The following is a 19,654-nucleotide window of genomic DNA, read 5'->3' as shown; positions in this document are numbered from 1 at the left end:
TTCTCAAAAGTCTTGTATGACTAGTATTGTGTCTGTTACACCGAGTCAAAAACCAGAGTTCGCCGGCTCCCAAGTTGTAGTAATATCTTCGAAATTAAAGTAGGCGTGCATCAGAGATCGACACTTAGCCGATTGTTTTTTTTTTAATAGTTTTAACGGAAGGGGCTTCGCGAAACTGTGATTCCACGGTACCGTGAGATAGGCTTCATGCAGATGACCTTGTGATATCAGCTGAAACGGAATCTAGTCTATTGAGAAGCTTAATACTTGGAACAATAGTTTGCAAGAACGTGGTTTAAAAATCAACGTGGATAAGAAAAAACATTTGATTTCAGGCCAAAATTTTTTATTTTTTTTTGTTACGAAGGGAATTTCATCATCTTCGACATTAAATCCAGTTGTTGGAAAAATTAAATCGTAGAAATTATTTGAACGAGAAAACCAACTCAAGTACAAGGAAGCAATAAGATAAAAGCTAGAGAAATATCTAATACAGGGGAACTGGAAAGATTTTAAATTAACCCGTCTGCAGAAGCGAAAAACGTTTGTGGCAAAAGAACCGGAACACCATCGAGCAAAAATGTGAAGGAAAGCAACTGACTTGTGTCCAAGATGTTCTCTCGCAGTGGCAAATCTACTTCTCAAATCTTTGAAATGAGACAAATCCTTTTGAAGCGGCGGAAGATATCGCTAGTATAGCTTACCCATTGGAGGAATGTCTATCCAGGAATTGGCTTTGGCACTGATAGAAATGAAAAAATTTTACTACGGAAAAAGTGATCAATTGCAATGTAGATTCTACAGGGGAATCCGATTAATGGAACATGAATTAAACATATTCGAAAAAGTAGTAGAAAAACGTTTGGCAATTTTTGTTCATTCGCTTAAATCATTCGCGTTGAGAAAATGTTTCTTCGCTTAAATCAACAGACCGTGTTTTAGTCACAGGGAAAATGTCAGAAGGAAAACTTAAAAAACGCTAGATCGATTGTGTTAAACGAGACCTGAACATTTAAGCCTCAATTCCACCGACTGCCTTGATCGAATGCTATGGAAAAACATATTATATTCCATTGAATAGCTTGACTGCTATTCAGAATGTCCTAATCTGAATTTTGGAATTTGTCAGGCTATCTAGATATACCTTGCTTGCGACAATGGAAAAGCGGACAAAAAACACATTAGTAGTAGTAGTAGTAGAAGTATAGATTAAATCAAAGCCAGAATGCGTTTTGGACGCAATAACTTTCTGTCGAGCGCAACGTTTAAGAAATCTTAGATCAGAACGTTTAAGAAGCATTTAGTGGCCATCGAATTCATTTTTAGGAGGCGTTCAGACAAGAGTTTTCCAGCTGTTTCACGCATTCTCAATTCTAGAATAAATAAGAATTTTTTTCGAAAAAATTTAAATATCCAAACAAAGTGAACTCGACACAGTGTCAAGGCTAGACAGTGACAGTCCAGTTTTTGTCCAAAATGGGCTTACAGGTTCATTTTGGTCTTAAACAAATTAAGTAAAAACAGCAGCGTCCTTGCTTAGATAATCAATTTTTTCTTGAACTGCTTCACCCTATGAACAAATTTGAAACTTTTTGTTGCTTCAATAGCTTGCTTGAACAACTTCTTTATTTTTGCAAAGTAGTCTGACCTATGAAAACAACTTCGAAAATTTGCAATGTCTCATCGCTCGAATTGGTTGCTCAGAAAAACCATCACTCAAATCGAACCGATTCGAAAAATAGATTCACGTAAGCTTTTCAAGTTTCATCGCTGGAACAGACTGCTTCGACAAACTTAGATTTTTCGATACCCGATTTGGCCTATGAAGTTACATGAGGTATTGGAAAGCTTCATCCCTTGATTAGCTTGCTCGGAAAAATGTAAGCTTTTTGCAAATCGATTTGCTTTATTAGATAATTGAATAGCGTGCTTAGAAAAACTAATTCTTAATTTACCGATTCGCTCTTTAAAAAACTTGAAATATTTCAAATTTTATTTGCTTGAACAGCTTGCTTCTAAAAACCAATAGTTCGCTGGCCAATTCACGCCAGTTTATATTGAGGCGCATTTTGATAAAAGGCTGACCTCCGAATAAACTTCTACTTCAGTTTGAACGTTGTCTTATCAAATTTTATCATCTAATTCGTCGCCCTTCTCTAAAAATTGACAAAAAAATAAAAAAGTTTTGGTGCTATCAATTAATTCGCCTAATTTTGAAATTCTGTGAATAAATCATTATGTATTCAGTGATAAATTCAAGCTGATCTGCCAAACTGAAAATAAATTATTATATTCAATAATAAAAGTGCAAATAGCGGCAATGAAGCCATTCATTTTTGTAGAGTAGTCAATTTTCAGATTTTTGAGCACAAAAGACATGACATGATTCTTATGCTTACAATTAGCAAGCGTTGTCAACAGTTGAATAATTAATAATAACTTTTTTTTGGGTTAAAAACTAGTTTAACAGTTGAATCATTTTGACTTTGGTTCGAGTGAAATCAAAATTCAGACGTCAATTCGCGCCTGTAAAACTAAGGTCAGAGGTTCGAATTGGGCTAGGACCTGTTTTTTTTTGTAAGCGGAAAATTGTCCGCGCGTCAAAATTCTTTGGACTTCTGTTTGTCTGCATTTTTTTCTCGGCTTAGTTGCCGCAGCACTAAATCTGCCTAAAGTTTGCGCATTTTTTACTCAATTTTAAATATCAGCGTATTCAGATTTTGAGCAGTTATTTGAGTTCTAAGAAGTTTCGCCTGTTTTTTTCTATTTCTTATTTTTTTTCATGCTTTTCATTAAAGTTTTTAGAAGGTGTTTTCTTTATAAATTCAAGGAGATTTCTGTGCATTTGTTGCAGTGGTAACACCCATGCTTGAGGCGACAAACCCCAAAAATTTGACTTGTCTGGGACTTGTTTTGTTGTGGAAACTGAAAATTTTTGAATATTTTAGACTTTCACATCTGCTAATTTTTGTTGGCTCAGGTCCTGAAGCTCTTATAGTGTTTCTAGTGGTGCAGGTAATTTGTTCCCAGAAATTCTTCACCCTTTTTGCAATTTTTATGAGTTTTTTTTCAATTTTTGATTTGTCTTTTCATTTGCTGGTAAGCATAGTCATTCATTTTTGTATCGCAAGTGATGCGAAGCTCTGCTTTGCCTCTGTGTTTTAATTATTTTTTCTTCTTAACACCAAAATTGAAACAGAATATGTTACGGTGTCCATGAGTTCAAAGAAAGTTTTCTAATTGTCTGTTCGCTTGTTTTAGCTTGTTCCACTGGTTTACCTGGCTTATTGCTGGCTATGTCTGGGAAATAAATTGAAAAAGATTTTTTTTTATCTTATGGTATTTTGCTCGCCGGCTATAAAATATATTGTATCAAAATATATGAAGATGTAAAATGAATAATGTACTGTCGTCTCCGCTAGCAGTCATAGCAAAAAGCATTTCTTTGAACGGCATGAGTTTCAACTGCTGAGTAGTAATATAGGTCGTGATGGTTTTTTTTCAGGAAAAGTTCCAGGTTCAAATTACATTTTTTGCGGTTTAACTTTTGATTTCTTCCTAGTTTCGGATCATTTCCTTTGATTAAAGGAAGGCAAACTCCACTATCGAGCAGCAAAAATGATTAAGTAACAAAAAACGTGATCGACTTCTAGTTTCGAAATTGGATTTCAGTTTACAGACCACAGTGAAATAAAAAACTTACCTTTTGATCTAGTTTTCTCAAATTGGGTTTGTCATATCAAAAAAGTATCAGTCATGACTTTTTGTTGAAGTTTGACTAGCTTTAATGCCATATTTTTTCGAAAGATGATTTTTAAAAAAAAGTCAGTTGTTTTTGTTTCGTTGCGTTCATTGACTCTCTGCCAACATTCTGTTGGCTTTTTTCCTTATTGCTTCATTTTGGTTTTGCTCAGTATATTGTTCGTTTGTGTTGTTAGTTGAATTCTCAGATTGAGCACGCGTTATCCAAATGGAGCTGAAATCTCGCTCACAATACAAAAGTGCGATTTTGTTTTGAGGAAAAAGACCGATGTTCGGTGTGGTGTTTTTCTCCAAACCAATTCTCCATCACAAGATGGTTAACTGAGAGAAGTAATGCTATTAAGGGGTATTTTCAAATTTGGTTGCATGTGGGGATTTTCAAGAAAAAAATGAAAAGAAATTTATGATCAACCCTTGCGATAAGCTTGAAAAACTTGAATAACTTTTTTTAAAGGATCACTGAAATTGGGATGAAATAATTTTTGTCGGCTAAGTTGCCGTTTTATTTTGAGCACCGTGAAGAAAACTGTAGGTTTTTGGTGAATTTGGTTTTTTGTGCCCATCAAAAACATCAGTAGCGATAAATATTTTGAATTGGATGGCTTCTGTTTTCTTGTCGTCCTAGTTTTTCTTGAATTCAGTGCTTAGAAAGTTAGCATCATGTTTGATCTGAATTTTGGGGAACTTCATTGCAATTCGATTCAAGACGATCAAAACGTGAATTGTTTGCTATATAGCGAAAAGTTATCGTAAAATTTCCAGACAAAACCATAATTATTATTTTAATTTTTTGACCTGACTTTTCTTTGTCGGTAAAATAATTTAGTTAGTTTCTTGAGGTTCAAAAGTTGCTATTTCGGGTTGAATTTTTTAAAGGGAATTGTGTCTATGATTTTAATCAGTTTATCATACCTTTTTGTATGAACTTTGTATATCATAGGAATGATGTAAATGTTTTAATCACAATTTTACTGAGTTTTAATAAGGTTTTTTTTCGTCTTGTAATTGTTGAACGTTTTGATTAATTTGTTCCGAAATAATTCTGGTATTTTTGTTTTTCCATTTATCTCTATGTTATTTGAAAGCAATCAAAGTAGTTTTTCGTTTAAGTTTCCAGGTTTGCTTGCAAAAATTTGGTTTGAAGGATTTTTGCCATATTTCTTGGTTTATTTGAAAAATTTGGGAACAAGGTTTCGCAATCACAACTTTAGTTTTTGTCTCATCATTGACCGAATATTTTAAATTTTTGTTTGGTTATTGATTTCCGTTAGAATTGGGACTTTTTCCATGATTTTGTAAATTTTCAAGCCGACGATTTAAGTTAGTGAGAATTGGAGCTCTTTTGTTCCTATTATAAATGGAGCAAAAGATTCAACGGTCAAATTTTACACGTTTTCAAAGGAATCTAGAAAAATCTCGATCTTAATTTGCTCGCTTGACTTGGAATAACTTTTGAGATTGCTTTTTCGTAGACATTCTTACTTTTGTACTGTATTGTAATTCAAGTGGTACGCTTTAAAACTTTCAAAGAAACTAACTAATTCATAGACAAAAAGGGTAGTCGGGGAATATCTAGACTTTTGTCCTGATACGAGCAGTCTTGTTAGTTTTTTTAAATTGATTTATTTGATTTGATTTTTCATTCAATCGAATAACCGAAAATCATGTTAACCGCTTTTCAGTAATTATGCAAACTAATTCAAAAGCTAAAGAGTTATTCACCAAAATTGCTTGGGATAAAAAAAATGTAATCTAATTATATTTGTTTTGAATTTTAAATTGTGGACTGAACTTTTTCGACAAAATTTATTGAATGACACTCAATTGCAGTAAGCAATTCGTGTTGATTCCCTTGACAGCAAACATGTTGTAGTTATTTTGTTTTTAGAATCAAAGAGTTCTTGAAAAAGACAGGGAAAACGAAATGAGGAAAAGATATCGGGAACAGTTTCTGGGGGTTGGCAATTCACCTGAGAAAACTACTTCACAGCCTTCTCATTGTAATCACAGCAAAAGTAGCGTGAAATTTGTTGTTGGTGAAAACAGTTTAGACCCGTCTGAAATAATTTCTCCAAGCGAGCAGGAAAAAATTACCATGCGAAGCAGTATTGTGTCTGGCAACACCAAAACCAGAGTTAAATTGTTCGAAGACCCCAAATAATTTGCATATTGTTTTCATTTTGATCGAAGTCGACTTATACTTAATCATGCCTCATTTTGGAGATAATTTTTATTTATCGGCCCCAAATTTAGAGTAATCTGACGGCGGACAGCTCCTGAAGAAGGAAATTGTTAATGAAAACGAGGAAATTATTAAGTAGATTCATGCTGCGACTACATTGTGTTATTAGTTAACAAACGTCTTCCTGATTGCATTTTGTGAGTCTGATATTTGTTTTATCAGTGCTAATAAGAAATTACTAAGCTTTTTCGAATTTGAATGTCATGTTTGAGCAAAATATGTCATGTCTTAGTTGTCTTTTTTCCTAAGCTTGATCATCTTCGTGGCTTTGCTCAGAACTTGATAGCTTGACTTTGAAATCAAATATCTAATAAGGATGTAAGAGATTATTGTGTTCATTCTTGATTTGTTGTTTTCACAGATGAAAAAAGTGGAATCTGATCTGATAATTATTCCTTATAAGTCGCCTTTCTGGTTGTTTTAGATTTTGTTTTTTGTTCAATTAAAGTAATTACCAAATATTTATAGCTTGTTTCTGTTTAATCGGTCTTCAAAAAATAATGGTGCTCTTTCTTTCCTGGTTTTAATCTTCAGGGGAAGCTTTAGAAATAGGGAACGAACTGAAATTAAGTTAAAAACCAATTGGTGCTCTTTATATTTGGTGCAATTTAACCCATCCATGGATTAGAGAGAAACTACCTTTCAAATCTAAACTGAGCTAGCCTTTTTCAAATAATGTGGCAAAACTACAGCTAAATCGAGCTAATCGGCTGAACACTTATTTAAATACATTGAGTTTTGTATCAAAAGTGATAGTCTTTTTTCGAAACATGGACAATTTATTTGACGAAAGGTACAACATCTACAATTTACAAAAGTTTGATTTAATATTTATTTAAGTGTTGAAGCCCCTGTTAGAATATTAAATATCAAGTGCAATACAATCTACTTCCATAAATGAAGTTAATCTTGATTTGTCAAAATGAATTAAACCATTTGAGGTGCCATTTTGATTTTTAAAAAATTCCAGTTTAATTGAGCTAATTGTGTACTTACGTTGTTCGGGAATGTCGTAAATAGTGCGACGCTCAAGCTAACCTTATTCATATTTGAGTTTTGGTTGAACTTGATACGGCGCACGAAATTTGACCATTCCAATTGAAATAAATCAATTTATTTTTAAATATAAACACCTATTTTGAAATTACCCGAGAAAAACTAACCTTTTAGCAAGTTGTTGATTTGGTTGTTTCGCCGTGTAAAATTTTCTGTGAAGAGTAACACTGGTGTCGCATTGAACTGAAGTGTTTTCTAATCATGGTTTCTCTTCCCATTGCGATGCTAGAAACATGCGTTTTATTTTGAAATTTTGAAAAGAAAGCAAACTTTTTACACATTTTTCTTAGGGGAAACAAAGAGATTTGGTCTGGAATTCAATAGAGTTTGTATATGGTTCTATATAGGGACGTTTTTTACTGAATGATGCTTCCGATCTGAAAATTGAAAATGTCCAGAATGAAATATGATTTCTGCGTTTATTAGATGCCAATAGTTTTTGTTGTTTTTGCGCCAGTTGTAGCGACGTACCGAGTTTTTCTTCAAGTGCCAGCATGTTCCGGCCTCTGTTACATGTTTATTTATAATGATACAACATTGCTTAATTTCCAAATCTGACGTCGAGCTAATAATGCTGTACGTGTCTAGTTATTTGCTCTATAGAGCGCCAGATTTTTAAAGTCACAGGGAGCTTTTTTTAATACTTAACTCTTCATACTTTTCATTTGTCATATTTTAGTGTGTAAATAGCACAAAAGATGACTCGAGGAGTATAAACATAATAGAACTAAAGAAAAAGAGAAACCAAAGTGTGCGTTTCAAGACTAGTCGTAATTTAAGGATTTATGTGAGTGGGAAGCCAGAATCCTTAGCTTAACAAATTTAGATATACAAGGTGTCCCAAGCAAGATGTTACCCCCTTTTTTCAAAAACATAATTGTATGTAGACTAATTAGAAACAAGACGAGAATTCAAAAGCCGATTAAAAATAATTTTCTTGGAAACAAACTTGATACCGCGAGATTGTCTAATCTTCATATTTTGTGAAACCCACTTAGGGGTGCCGGATATCAGGCCGACAGAACTTCAAGCCGATTTGTAAATTTAGAGACTTTTTGTCAAAATGTCATGTAATACGGTTAATTTGAAAACTGTTTTGAAGAATTTCCCAATTTCATGAGCTTTATTTACAAGTTATTGACTTTTGCATAACGTGTGAGCCTCTAATTGATGTTTAGAAATATTCAAATTAAAACTTTGTTGAAAGTTTTTCATGTAATTAGTTTATGCGTTTCAAAAGCCGGCTGATCTAATTATCTGATGCCACTCTTAACTGGTGTTTTTTTTTTATGAAAAACGCTTGTTATGAACAAAATTTTGAAAGTTTTACTGATGAAATTCAGCGTTTAGAAGTGCTCGTAATGTTCAAATTTTGGCTTGAAGCCCCGTCGGCCTGTTGTCCTCGGCCAACCCCCCCCCCCCATACCTAGTTATTTATTTGAGGTTTTCATTCGAAGATCTTTGGATCCAATTTTATTCTAATTACTACCGATTTTTTTCATCAAAACTGAAAAACTGAAGCGAGGAATGAAAGAAATATTTTAATTGAAGCTTAGCAGGCAGAGAAGGTGATTATAGATACTGATAGGTCCCTCCATATTGTTTGTTTAGACAAAGCTAATTTATTTGATTCATCCTAAGTGGTTATTTCCATTTTTTTAAGATGATAGCATGATAGTTAACACAACTCAGGGTCATCTAGTTTCGATCACTAGAAATTTTCTCGTTTTTAGAAAAAAGATTCTGATTATTTTTGCTTCTCAAACCAATTTAGACCAGAAAGTTTTAATTGTAGGCGGTAAAGTGGGTGAATTCATCGTCTGGGTAAAGTAAGTTTTTGATAATTAAGCTTTGATAAATAGAGCCCCATCCCCCCCTGAAAACTAACCGAACAGTAATTGTTTCAGTTTCTTTTTTGTAGACTAATATGGGATCTTGTTAAATGGGGGGGGGGGGGGGGGATAGTTAACAAGGTATAAAATTCGTATATGCTTAACCGTTCAATTCTTTCTTTGTAGACGATATTCGTTACAAGTTACCATAGGGGGGGGGGGGGATAGTTAACAAGATCCTTAATATGATTCATATGTCCTAACTTGATGTCATTAAAAGAAGGAAAAGAGACTAGAATATTAAAGTTTTAATGTTGATTGAGCTTATGGTTTTTTTTTCGCACCGTAATCTGTTGACTACTTTATTTTATACTTGGGCTATAAGTTTTGTTCGAGTTTTAAAAAATATTTTGGCTTTTCACTTAATTGGTGACCTCTGATTTATTGATAGATGAAACAAGTAAATGAGGCCAATTTTTCATCGTCACAAGTCAGTCGAGTTTTTCCTGCTTATATTTTGTATTTCCGGGCTTTGATATTCAACAAGTTTTTGATATGTAACATCGTAAATTGTATGCTAGATAAAAGCTCTTCGCCTATGCCGTCAATCGGAACTCAAATATTTTTTTGAATGATTTGTTTGTTTGCTGTGACGCAAATTCAAAGTTCCACCTGAAAGTTCTATCATTAGTTACAGGTTTCATTGGATAAACGCCGAAAAACAAATACAAAACTGCCGGAATGATCTGAGGCTACCAGAGGTAGAAAATGGCCATAGAAACAAGGCTTAACAAGGAGCAAAGAAAATTTCAAGTTGTTGTCGATAAGAAGCGAAAGCACCCCTGTATACTCAAACTTTATTTGAATCAATATAAGAGCTAAATTCTCAAGCCCGGGTTTATAAATTTTGTTGGCAAACAATTACTCTTGAAAGTAGCAGAGTTACTGACAGAAAAGTAAGCTAGAAAATTCCAAAATCTTTTTTTTGGGACTCATTTTATTCTGTTTTTGGCTGTGTTATTTTTGAAACTCATGGACGTCCCCAGGAACAAGCTTGACCAATAAGTTCAATTTTATTGAGCCGTAGAATCTAAGAAGGGAATGGGAAGGGAGTATGTTCGATCTTTAAGGGACAAACTTAAAAACTGATATTGATCTCAAGTACGTTAAATTCGTTTAAATTGATTGACGTTAAAAATTGGAACAAATTTCGTGGTACTTATCTACGATTAATGGCACTCCATACATTTAGCACTGTGGGTTCGGTTTTCTGTTTTTTTTCTCGAATCTCTATTGGAAAACATACTTACTGAAAAATTGAGAGAAAGAACAAGTGAGTTTCATATGCAGAGTAATTTTCGGACGTTCTAAGCAAAAGAAACAACTTCTAACTCAAACTCTAAAGCGCGAAATGTAACAAAGTTGTGCGCCAAGTTACACGAATAATAAACCGAAAAGTAAACTTCAGCAACCTAAGTCAACATTTATTTTGACAATAAAGTTTGTTACCGATGTTTGGTTTGGTAGATTAAACACAATTGCGCAAAAGTGGCTGCTCGAATATATTGTATTATCCGTAAATTAACCATTTTAATTTGACTTGTTAGGATGCACCAAAGAATTGATAACAAAACGGGTGAAGTTCGTTCATTCCAAACGTGACAGCACCCCGATCCCCCCTCCCCTCATGTAGAGACAAATACACAGTTGTGAGTAATCACGAGGCTTCTTCATAAGAGTGACAAATGTTTAACTTAAGTATTAGGAGGAACACTTATCATATTAAGCTCGAGGGTCATTTCAAGAACCGGGTACATTTCGACCTCTTTATAAGTAGGAACCTCATTCAAATTTAATGGTCAATTTTACTGAATATGAAAGCTAACTAACAGGAAGTAAATGCAAAGACCCCAAGATTAGGAGTCTTCTAACCCCAAGATTAGTAGACCCCAACTCATGCTTTTTGGGCTTACTTTTGATGACCTATTAATTGAAACCGCAATGTGTTAATGTAGTGGTTATACTTGCGACAGCAAGTTTTTTGTAGTCAGGAACTAGACTTTCCCATTAACAACTTCACTCATTTGTTGTTGAAATTTATGTTTTATTACCATCTCTTAGCGTTTTCCAGGCCCCTTTTCTCTCGGCCTGGAGGTAATGAGGATTCCTTTGCAACCTATGGTAAGGTTTCGAGTCCCGGTCGGACCGTATTTTTTCAGTGTCTGAAATCGAATTTGTTCAGGGGAAAAATTGAATGGTCGCAACTATAGTTTGTCGACTCACAATTTCGGCTCAGTTGAGCTGTAAGCTGTTTCCATTGTAGTCTCAAGTGTCGTTGAGTAACTCCTGTAGTTTGTTTAATTGACTAGCCCTGACTGGTATGTTACATTTTTTGTGCTTTGTTTCGCTTAGAAATTTTATTCGGCCTAAATAATTTGAGCTCATGCTTTATGGTTTAGTTAACTTATTTTGCATTGGTTTAAGGATAAAAATTGATTTTTTTGTTTTGAACAAATTAGGTTGGTTATAGTTTAAAAATTAGAAATTCAAACAATTTAATCGCTCAAAATTGTTTTTTGACAACAGTTTCCTTTGAACTTTTATCGGATCTATTGATGGTCCGCTAGCCACGTTTTGTTGGTTTTTGAATTCTCTAAAAGTATTTGAAGCTTTTTAATGTTATGGTTGCTTTGCACGTGTTTGAGATTGAATTTTTTTTTATTTCCGAAAAAAACGTTGATTTTTAGTTTTTTTTTTCTCAGTTTTTTGCATCTCACTGCCTTTCTTAGCTTGCAGTGCTACGCCATCGGTCTATCGCAGTTGATACGAACCTTCGCTTCGTCTATGTGTGTTTCCGACGCTTAAATTTAGATTCAACACGAGTCTCGATCAGTCAACTGATTCAAGAGAAACTATGATTGGCTTTTTAACGGATTCAAGAGAAACTATGATTGGCTGTTTAATTGAGAACCGATAAATTTTTAATTAACTTTAATGTATTCATTTTAACTACCACCATAGCCAAGCCATATGTTTTGGTCTCACACGCTGGATGACCAGGTTCAAATCCCGGACGGAGACAAAAAATTCCTTTTTTGTTTTCTCAACTTGCTTATTAAGTTGACGTGAAATCTTTCAAATTTAAGTTGAAGTGAAATCAGTATTCATACAGAAAGATGAGTGGTCGAGTTTATAGTAAATAAGTTCAATTTTCCTTTCGAGAGATTTTTCTTCTCTTGAATAATTACTAAACAAATGTTCAAATTTGTATGAAAGTAAACATTCATATCTCCTAAATGAAAAAATTATGAACACTTGCGGTTTTCATTGGAGTTGCTGAGTTGATCGTTTTTTTTCGAACATCAATAATTTCGAGGCTGCTCACTATGATATTACGAAACTGATGTTTTTCTTTTTGTGTCCTTTCCATCCTTTGATTGATTTTTGTCCTTTCATAATCTATCTCTCCTCTTCTCTTTACTGCCAATAACTGTTTATATACCAGTAGAAGACATTGAAATGGTAATACAATTGACCTGTATACTAAAGGAGCCCGTTGGATTTCCAGATAAACCAGATCAGATGTTTTTACAGATTTTTACTGCGAAGTTTATTAATATTGTTAATAATGTTATTAATATTGTCTGTAATGTCTTTCAAATTATTGATCATGCGCTAATATGTCAGTTTGCTTCGCGTCTCCGCAGGGGCTTGAAAGGAACAGCCCTGCAGATAACTCTTCATCTAAGATTCTATTGTCAATTTTTGATATCAATCGGTGTTCAAGACTTGCTTTTTTAGAGCAACTTAATGTGATTGGCACAGTTGGTTGCACCAGAGATTGGTGAGTAGTACGTTAGGGTTCGAATTTAGGGGAACTCAGTTGCACCAGTTAAGTTATTACTGAGATCTGAAACCACGAAATACTGACCGGGTGCAAAAAGCCAAGAACCCTGGCGCAGCATCGAGCCCTGGCCCTGGGTAATATTACTTCACCATCAGCCAACGAATAGTGCGCCTCGAAGCACCCACCATACGATTAAGAAGCGGAGACTTAGTCATTTCTTCGCTTTCTTTTCATCACCGCTACATCGATAAAAAAAATAAATGGGCGCTTTTGATCGCCCTCAGGGGTAAAATCTGTAAAAATTCATTAAATAGGAGTTTTTTTTGTTTCTTTCTACCCAAATTGAAAGTATCTGCATTTTTAAAATGGAGTATTGTTTTAAGGTTTCCCTACTTTGCCCACGATATCTCCTGGATAACGATCTGTTACATAGTGGCTAAAGAGGGTCTTTGGGATCATCGATTTCTCCTTTTGACTTCTTTTTTTCCTTTAATTATTTTTATATCAATTTTGTGTTAAACTGTTAGTAGCACTCTTGCAATTTGCACAGAAAAATGCGAAAATGTTTGTTCGCTTTTTGCATCATCATTTGGACAAAAGTCCTTGAGATTTTTGCTCTTTTGACTCAAATAAGTATAGATGGCTCTTGAAATGCACACACTCGAGTTTGCTTCAAATTCATAAAAATTTTAATTTGTAGTTATGCACACGTTGATTGTAAACTCGAAATATAAGGAATCTTCAAGTTTTTCTATTTAATTAGTTTCCCTGTTTCGGCTTTTTTTTCACTTTCCCCGCATTTCAAATTTTCATTTTTCTTAGTTGTTGTTACGATGAAAAGTATGAAGAATAGATCTGTGCACAAAAATTAGTTTGTTCACCATGCAAGTTTTTGTTAGATTATGCCTACAGTTTTTTTCATAACTGAAACTCAAATGTGTGTGTGTGTGTGTGTGTGTGGGGGGGGGGGGGGGTGGGGGTGGAAAAGAGTCCTTGTTTCTAGAATCATAAAAAATTCAAAATTTTGAAACTCGGAAAAAGAGTTCAAAGTTTCTTCTTGAGACGTCGTCTCGTCAAGCCTAATTAGTGTTTGTGACTTAACACAATCAAAAAAAAATAACGGCACAGAACGATATCCGCAGATGTTGATAATATTTGGCTGTTAATGTGAAATAAACCATAAAATTTGAGCAAAAACTGCCAAGGAAAAACGCTTTTGAACTATCCCCCATCAGATTTACTATTAAGGAATATGAAATTAGATTTTGAGATAGAAAATGCCTATGCAAGATGCACGAGTGTTGTAAGTTGACTGAAGTGTTTTTGTCCATGGTCATAATCAACGTATAACACTCATTACAGATGCCTAGTTGTTGTTTTTTTCAATTTTGTGTGACGTCATGATACAGAAGTCAAGTTTCACTATAGTTTCCTTGGAATCGTTGCTTCGAGGTTACATTGAAGTCATTACTCCAAATTGTGAACTTAAATTGATTTTATGGATTGCAATTGAAAAAGTAAATATATTTTAGATGAATATGCAAAGTAGATCACGTGCCAATAATGGTATTTCGAAGCAGTCGGCCAAAATGGATTTCTCAAAATTCATCCTTGGAATGAGAATGAGATTACCTGATGCGGTTGAGTAAACAACTAATCAATATAAAAGGAGGAGTTGGTTCCTTGATCGCAAACTTCAACAACACTACAAGAGTATCTATTCCAAGAACTAACATGAAACAGCGACATTCCAAATATAAATGCGCACGGGAAAGCGTTATCTCGGGATAATTTTACGAAATTATTTATTTATATAATATCAAATTTGTAAATTGATGTAGTTAGCATCGTTAGTTTATATTAATTGAGAAGTTTTATAATTGTTCTGCCTATATTTATAGTTTTAATTGAAAAATTTGGGTCATTTTTGTTAGATAATTTTTTATAATATATGTATAGTGTTAATTTAACATTTAATAAGTTTATTTGTTTTAATCTGACTGTTTTGTAGGTGGACATATACAGTTATTGCAAATAATTAGTTCCCCGTTAGGCTACTTGAAATTTCCTTGGATTTTTGGTCGAATCAATCATTCGAAATTTGTTTCACGACGATCTCATTTTATCGGTTTGTGAGAATCATAGACATAAAAGTTTTGTGGATAAATTTTAGCTAAAATTTTTTGGCAAGGCGAAAGAAATGTGGAAGAAATTCGATTTTATTTTTTTTAACCGCTCAAAGCTCACTATTTGAACACTTTTTTAGGTATTAAGCTATTCTCAATTTTAGTTCTGATTCATGGTTTATAAGCGCATTCATATTTGAGTGTTGCTTTAAGAATTGAGAAATTTTGCAATAGCCTTCTTTTCAAGTTTCTTCTCAAAAATTGTCACAATATAAAGAAGCTAAGAATACTCTTCTTTTTTCTTCAGGCCTTTTTGTTTTTATGCACTTGCAAAAGCAAATGTATTACATATTTTTTCACATTTTTCCCATTAAGAACTTTGGTTACTCAACAGAAAATCACTTTTTGAAAGTAAGAGGAAAATTTGGTGCGTGTTCGAGTTCTTTTTCTACTTCCAACTACGAAGGAAAACACAATGAAGATCGTTTTGTTCCTTAAGACGAACAACGAATGGAAAAAAAATAAAACAATGATAGCCGAGTGATGATAGCCGAGCTTCGCGTGATGATAGAGCTATGATGCGTCGCGTGATGATAGAAATTAAATGAACTAGGTATAAATGACTATAAATGTCATCAAAAAAAAATCAAAAACAAACATTTTCTAATTTTTTTTTTCATTTATTTGCAATAAAAGTTTAGAATAATTTTGAATGTTTTGTTTTCCAGAGAAGCGCTAATTGAAGCTTTCAAATTTAGTTTTCCTTGAAGTAAAATCTTTGAAGTTACTCGATCGCTTTCCTCGCGAAATCAAAAGTTTCAAAACGTTTCTCCTCGATACTGGATTTTTTTTGAGCATTTTTAATGTTCAAGTCACGACTAAAAAGGCTTCCATATGATATAGCACTCAACCCTTGTCGTTGATTTTGTACAGTACTTGATTTTGCATGGGGAAAAATTAACTCACCCGAATACAAAGTTCCTTCAATAGTAGGATAAAAAAGAGTTCAATTTGGCCAGGTCTCTATATTCCTTGCGGCTTTCAGAAACCGCCACTTTGTTCAGTAAACAGAGATTTTCATGGAATTGCTGACCAGTTTACTATACTACAGTCACGGGACAGAAGTTGCAATTTTTTTGATTCAACGAGAAAAAGAAGTTTTTCTTGATGTTATTATTGTTTTCTCTGCACTTATTTAAGGGATAAGGTTTAAACTTTAACCTCAAGGTAGATGAAATCACTTGAATTAAAGTTAGAGAGATCTTGTTTTGAAGGTATGTGTTAGCCAGTCAATCTTAAATAGTTTCAGAGCTGTTCTTGCTGTGGAAGTATCCTCGTGCACAATGCAAGTAATTTGAATTAATGAGCTCAAATTGATTTTTTGGGTAGCTGACAAGCTTGACTTTTTTTCTCCTAAAAGTCTTAATTGAAAGAGTTACGTGGTCCGGCGTCAGTAAACGGCTAAATATTTATGAGTTGTTTTGCGCTGATGATCGAGTTATGCCAAAAAAAGAAGTTTTCCAGCAAATATTTCGAAAGAATAATTAGGAAAGTCGATGCACATGGTTTCATAAGCAATGAAGTTGTTCCTGAATTGGGCCGGGTTTCTGATATAAGTGTCCATTTATACCTTTAATGTCTTTATGGCCAAAATACGACCGTTTTTTGTCGCCAGACTTTTTTCAAAGTCTTTTTTACCGCGGCATACAGCGCAAGTCAAACTTGTCATGTTCCAAAGAATCAATTTGAGACCTTAATTTCTGGTTTTGTTTGCAAAAATATTTCCAAAGCAAGCATTCCTCTGATACTAGTTATGTTTGAGTGGCTTATTAACACCTTCAAAACGAGGTGGATGCAACTTTGATTCATATTGATATTCCCAAAAAGGGTCATCTAGCATTTGGTCAGAGTTCCGACTCTCTATCGTTACAATTGTGAGAGCAAATGTCTTGTAATCAGGAACTAAATTTTTTCCCATAAACAACTTTTCTCATAAATTTGTGAGAAATTGATTCTGCTTTATCATTGAACCTTTCAGGCCCCTTACCACTTGGTCTGAAAGTAATGCGGTTGCCTTTGCCTTCTATGGTCTGAGGTTCGAGTCCCGGCCGGACCTGTTTTTTTTTCAGTATTAACCCTTGCGATAAGCAAGGGTATTACAACCGGATACTAGAATTATGTTCCCGTAAATAATTTTCACGGAGTTGTTATTATTTAGAATGAAGTTTGAAATAGTAATTTGACAATTATGCAGCTTAAATATGCAGCATACTTGTTTTGCCTGTGTAGGGTTTGCATTGTAGCTGGTAGATGCGAATCTTTTTGCTTGAGTTTTTTCTTTTCATTCAAGCTATTAGATTTTTACCTCTTCTAATCTGAAGGCTTGCTGTTAGTATCATTGTGTTTCTAACGAAGGTAGAACTCAGTTTTTCATAATTTTCTTGCTATAGTTTTTGATCTTTTTTTTTCGTCAATTGATTTTTGTTTTGCTTCAAGTGCTTTCTAGCCTATAAGAGCACAAATTACTCTTAAATTTTTTTATTCTGACTTTGCTCGTAGTTTTCAGCATTTTTCTATAAAAACAAAAAACTTTGTTCAAGGAGTTAGTTTTCCTTTTAGTCTCAAGTTTTTGTTTTTGTAAATTTACTAAACCTGGCTGGTATGTTAGTAGTTTTTTTGCTCTTTTTATTCGGCCTAATTGTTTTCGTCCTATATTTTGTCGGTTTAGTTAACTATTTTGCATCGGCTCAAGTTAATTTGTTTAAGGTAAAGCAGGTCGGTTGACATTCTTAAAAACTAACCTATCAAATCTGAATGAAAAATTCAATCGAAAGAAGCGGTTGGCAGAATCTATTATCTATTATATATTTAAATGCGGGCTTCACTATCTCGCCATGTTTAAGCTTTTTCAACGTATTGCTTTTGCATGTTTAAGCTATATCGTATATTGCAATGGTTAAGAATTTTTTTTTTCGATTTTCCAATTTGATTTTAGTGGTTATTTTACCGAGTTTGAATTAAGCAGCCCAATATCGAATTAGGGGTTGCGAATTTTCAAAAATTTCAAATAACAAAATAATTTATAAAACTTAAAGTTCCCAACCCTGTAGTTGGGTTCTGTCAGAGTACTATCAAGGATTGCGAGTCTTGCCTCCAAATATGACTGCTCAAATCCTTGTAGTTTTCGAGATATGACGTTTTTTGTGATTTTTTCAAAATTTTCAGAAAATTTATTTTATTTTTTTTTGCAAAATCTGAAATTCCCAACCCTGTAGTTTTCGAGATATGACGTTTTTTGTGATTTTTTAAAAATTTTTTAGAAAGCCTAAATTATTATGATTTTTTAAAAATCTGAAATTTCCAACCCTGAAGTTAGGTCCTGTCAGAGTACTCTCAAAGATTGCGAATCTTGCCTCCAAGTACGACTGCTCAATTCTTTAGTTTTCGAGATATGACGTTTTTTGTGATTTTAACAAAACTTTTCAGAAAACTTAAATTATTATTATTTTTTTAAAATCTGAAATTCCCGACCCTGTACTTGGGTACTGTCAGAGTACTATCAAGGATTGCGAATCTTACCTCCAAATATGACTTCTCAAATGTTTGTGGTTTTCGAGTTATGACGTTTTTTGTGATTTTCTCAAAAGTTTTCAGAAAACTTAAATTATTATTATTTTTAAAAATCTAAAATTCCCGACCCTGTACTTGGGTACTGTCAGAGTACTATCAAGGATTGCGAATCTTGCCTCCAAATATGACTGCTCAAATTCTTGTAGTTTTCGATATGATGTTTTTTGTGATTTTTTCAAAAATTTTCAGAAAACTTAGATTATGATGATTTTTTAAAAATCTGAAATTCCTAGCCATGTAGTTAAGTCCTCTCATCAGAGTACTCTCAAAGATTGTGAATCTTGCCTCCAAATATGACTGCTCAATTCTTCGTAGTTTTCGAGATAAAACGTTTCTTGATTTTTTCAAAACTTATCAAAGAACTTATCTACAAAGAAATTCGAAAAATTTGAAACTACCAACTCGATGAAGATACAACCTTATTGGCAGCGTACACTCTGGCGTCTCAAATCTTGCCTCTTAATATGAATGCTCAAATCATTTTAGTTTCCGAGATAAGACGTTTTTTTTTCTTTTTTTTTTCTGGAAACTTAGGTTTAAAAAAAATTCACGAAATTTTGAATTCCCAAATCTATAGTAGGGTGCTCTCAGGGACTCTCAGTGGTTGAATATCTGGCCTCCAAATTTCTGCAGATGACCATTGAGTTTTCGAAGCACCGGAGGTGCGTTAAACGCTAGTAAAAGTTAAAAATTCAAACAATTTATCGCTCAAAATTTTTCTATGACAACAATTTCTTCTGGCATTTTTTGTTTTCGGATTAATGAGCGTCTGAGCACGTGATGTTGGCTTAGTTTCTCGCTGAAATCAGAAGTTGCAATTTTATTGTCGTGTGACAGTAGCTCAAAGCTTCCTTACGCTTGCAATTAGCAAGATTTATCAACTCGGAATATAGATTCTTTTTTCAGGTTGTCAACTACTTCTACAGAATTACTTGCTCAGGCTACGTTAGTTTTTATCGTGGTATCAATTTAGCCTGTTGACCGTGAATTTAGGATCATGCTGGGAAGGCAAAGATCATAGGTTCGAGTTTATTTTCTAATTTTTTTGGACCCCAAAAGTTTTACGCGCGACAAAAGTTGTTTTTCGGACTTTTTTTATTCAAAACACTTTTGATATTTTCTGGGTGGTGCAAGTAATTGCGTTCCAAATTTTTTTGCT

At 33.7% G+C, this 19,654-nt stretch overlaps 2 protein-coding genes across 3 annotated transcripts in view; one reads left to right on the top strand and one right to left on the bottom strand.

Moving 5' to 3' along the window:
- Nucleotides 1-14,725, bottom strand: part of LOC134848517 (pre-mRNA-processing factor 17-like) — a 316,450-nt gene extending 301,725 nt beyond the window's left edge. Inside the window, exon 1 of one of the 2 annotated variants that reach the window (XM_063866013.1) lies at nucleotides 14,711-14,725. The gene's annotated coding sequence lies outside the window, so the exon portion shown is untranslated. The remainder of the gene's footprint in view (nucleotides 1-14,710) is intronic. The other variant, XM_063866012.1, reaches the window with a different exon arrangement.
- The window catches only part of LOC134848516 (activating molecule in BECN1-regulated autophagy protein 1-like), a 407,400-nt gene that overhangs the window by 134,759 nt on the left and 252,987 nt on the right, over nucleotides 1-19,654 (top strand). The window lies entirely within an intron of this gene.

The sequence above is a fragment of the Symsagittifera roscoffensis genome, chromosome 6 (genome assembly GCF_963678635.1).
Source record: "Symsagittifera roscoffensis chromosome 6, txSymRosc1.1, whole genome shotgun sequence".
Lineage (NCBI taxonomy): Eukaryota > Metazoa > Xenacoelomorpha > Acoela > Convolutidae > Symsagittifera > Symsagittifera roscoffensis.
Note: the sequence above shows the minus strand (reverse complement) of the source record. Positions and strands in the feature narration are given on the sequence as shown.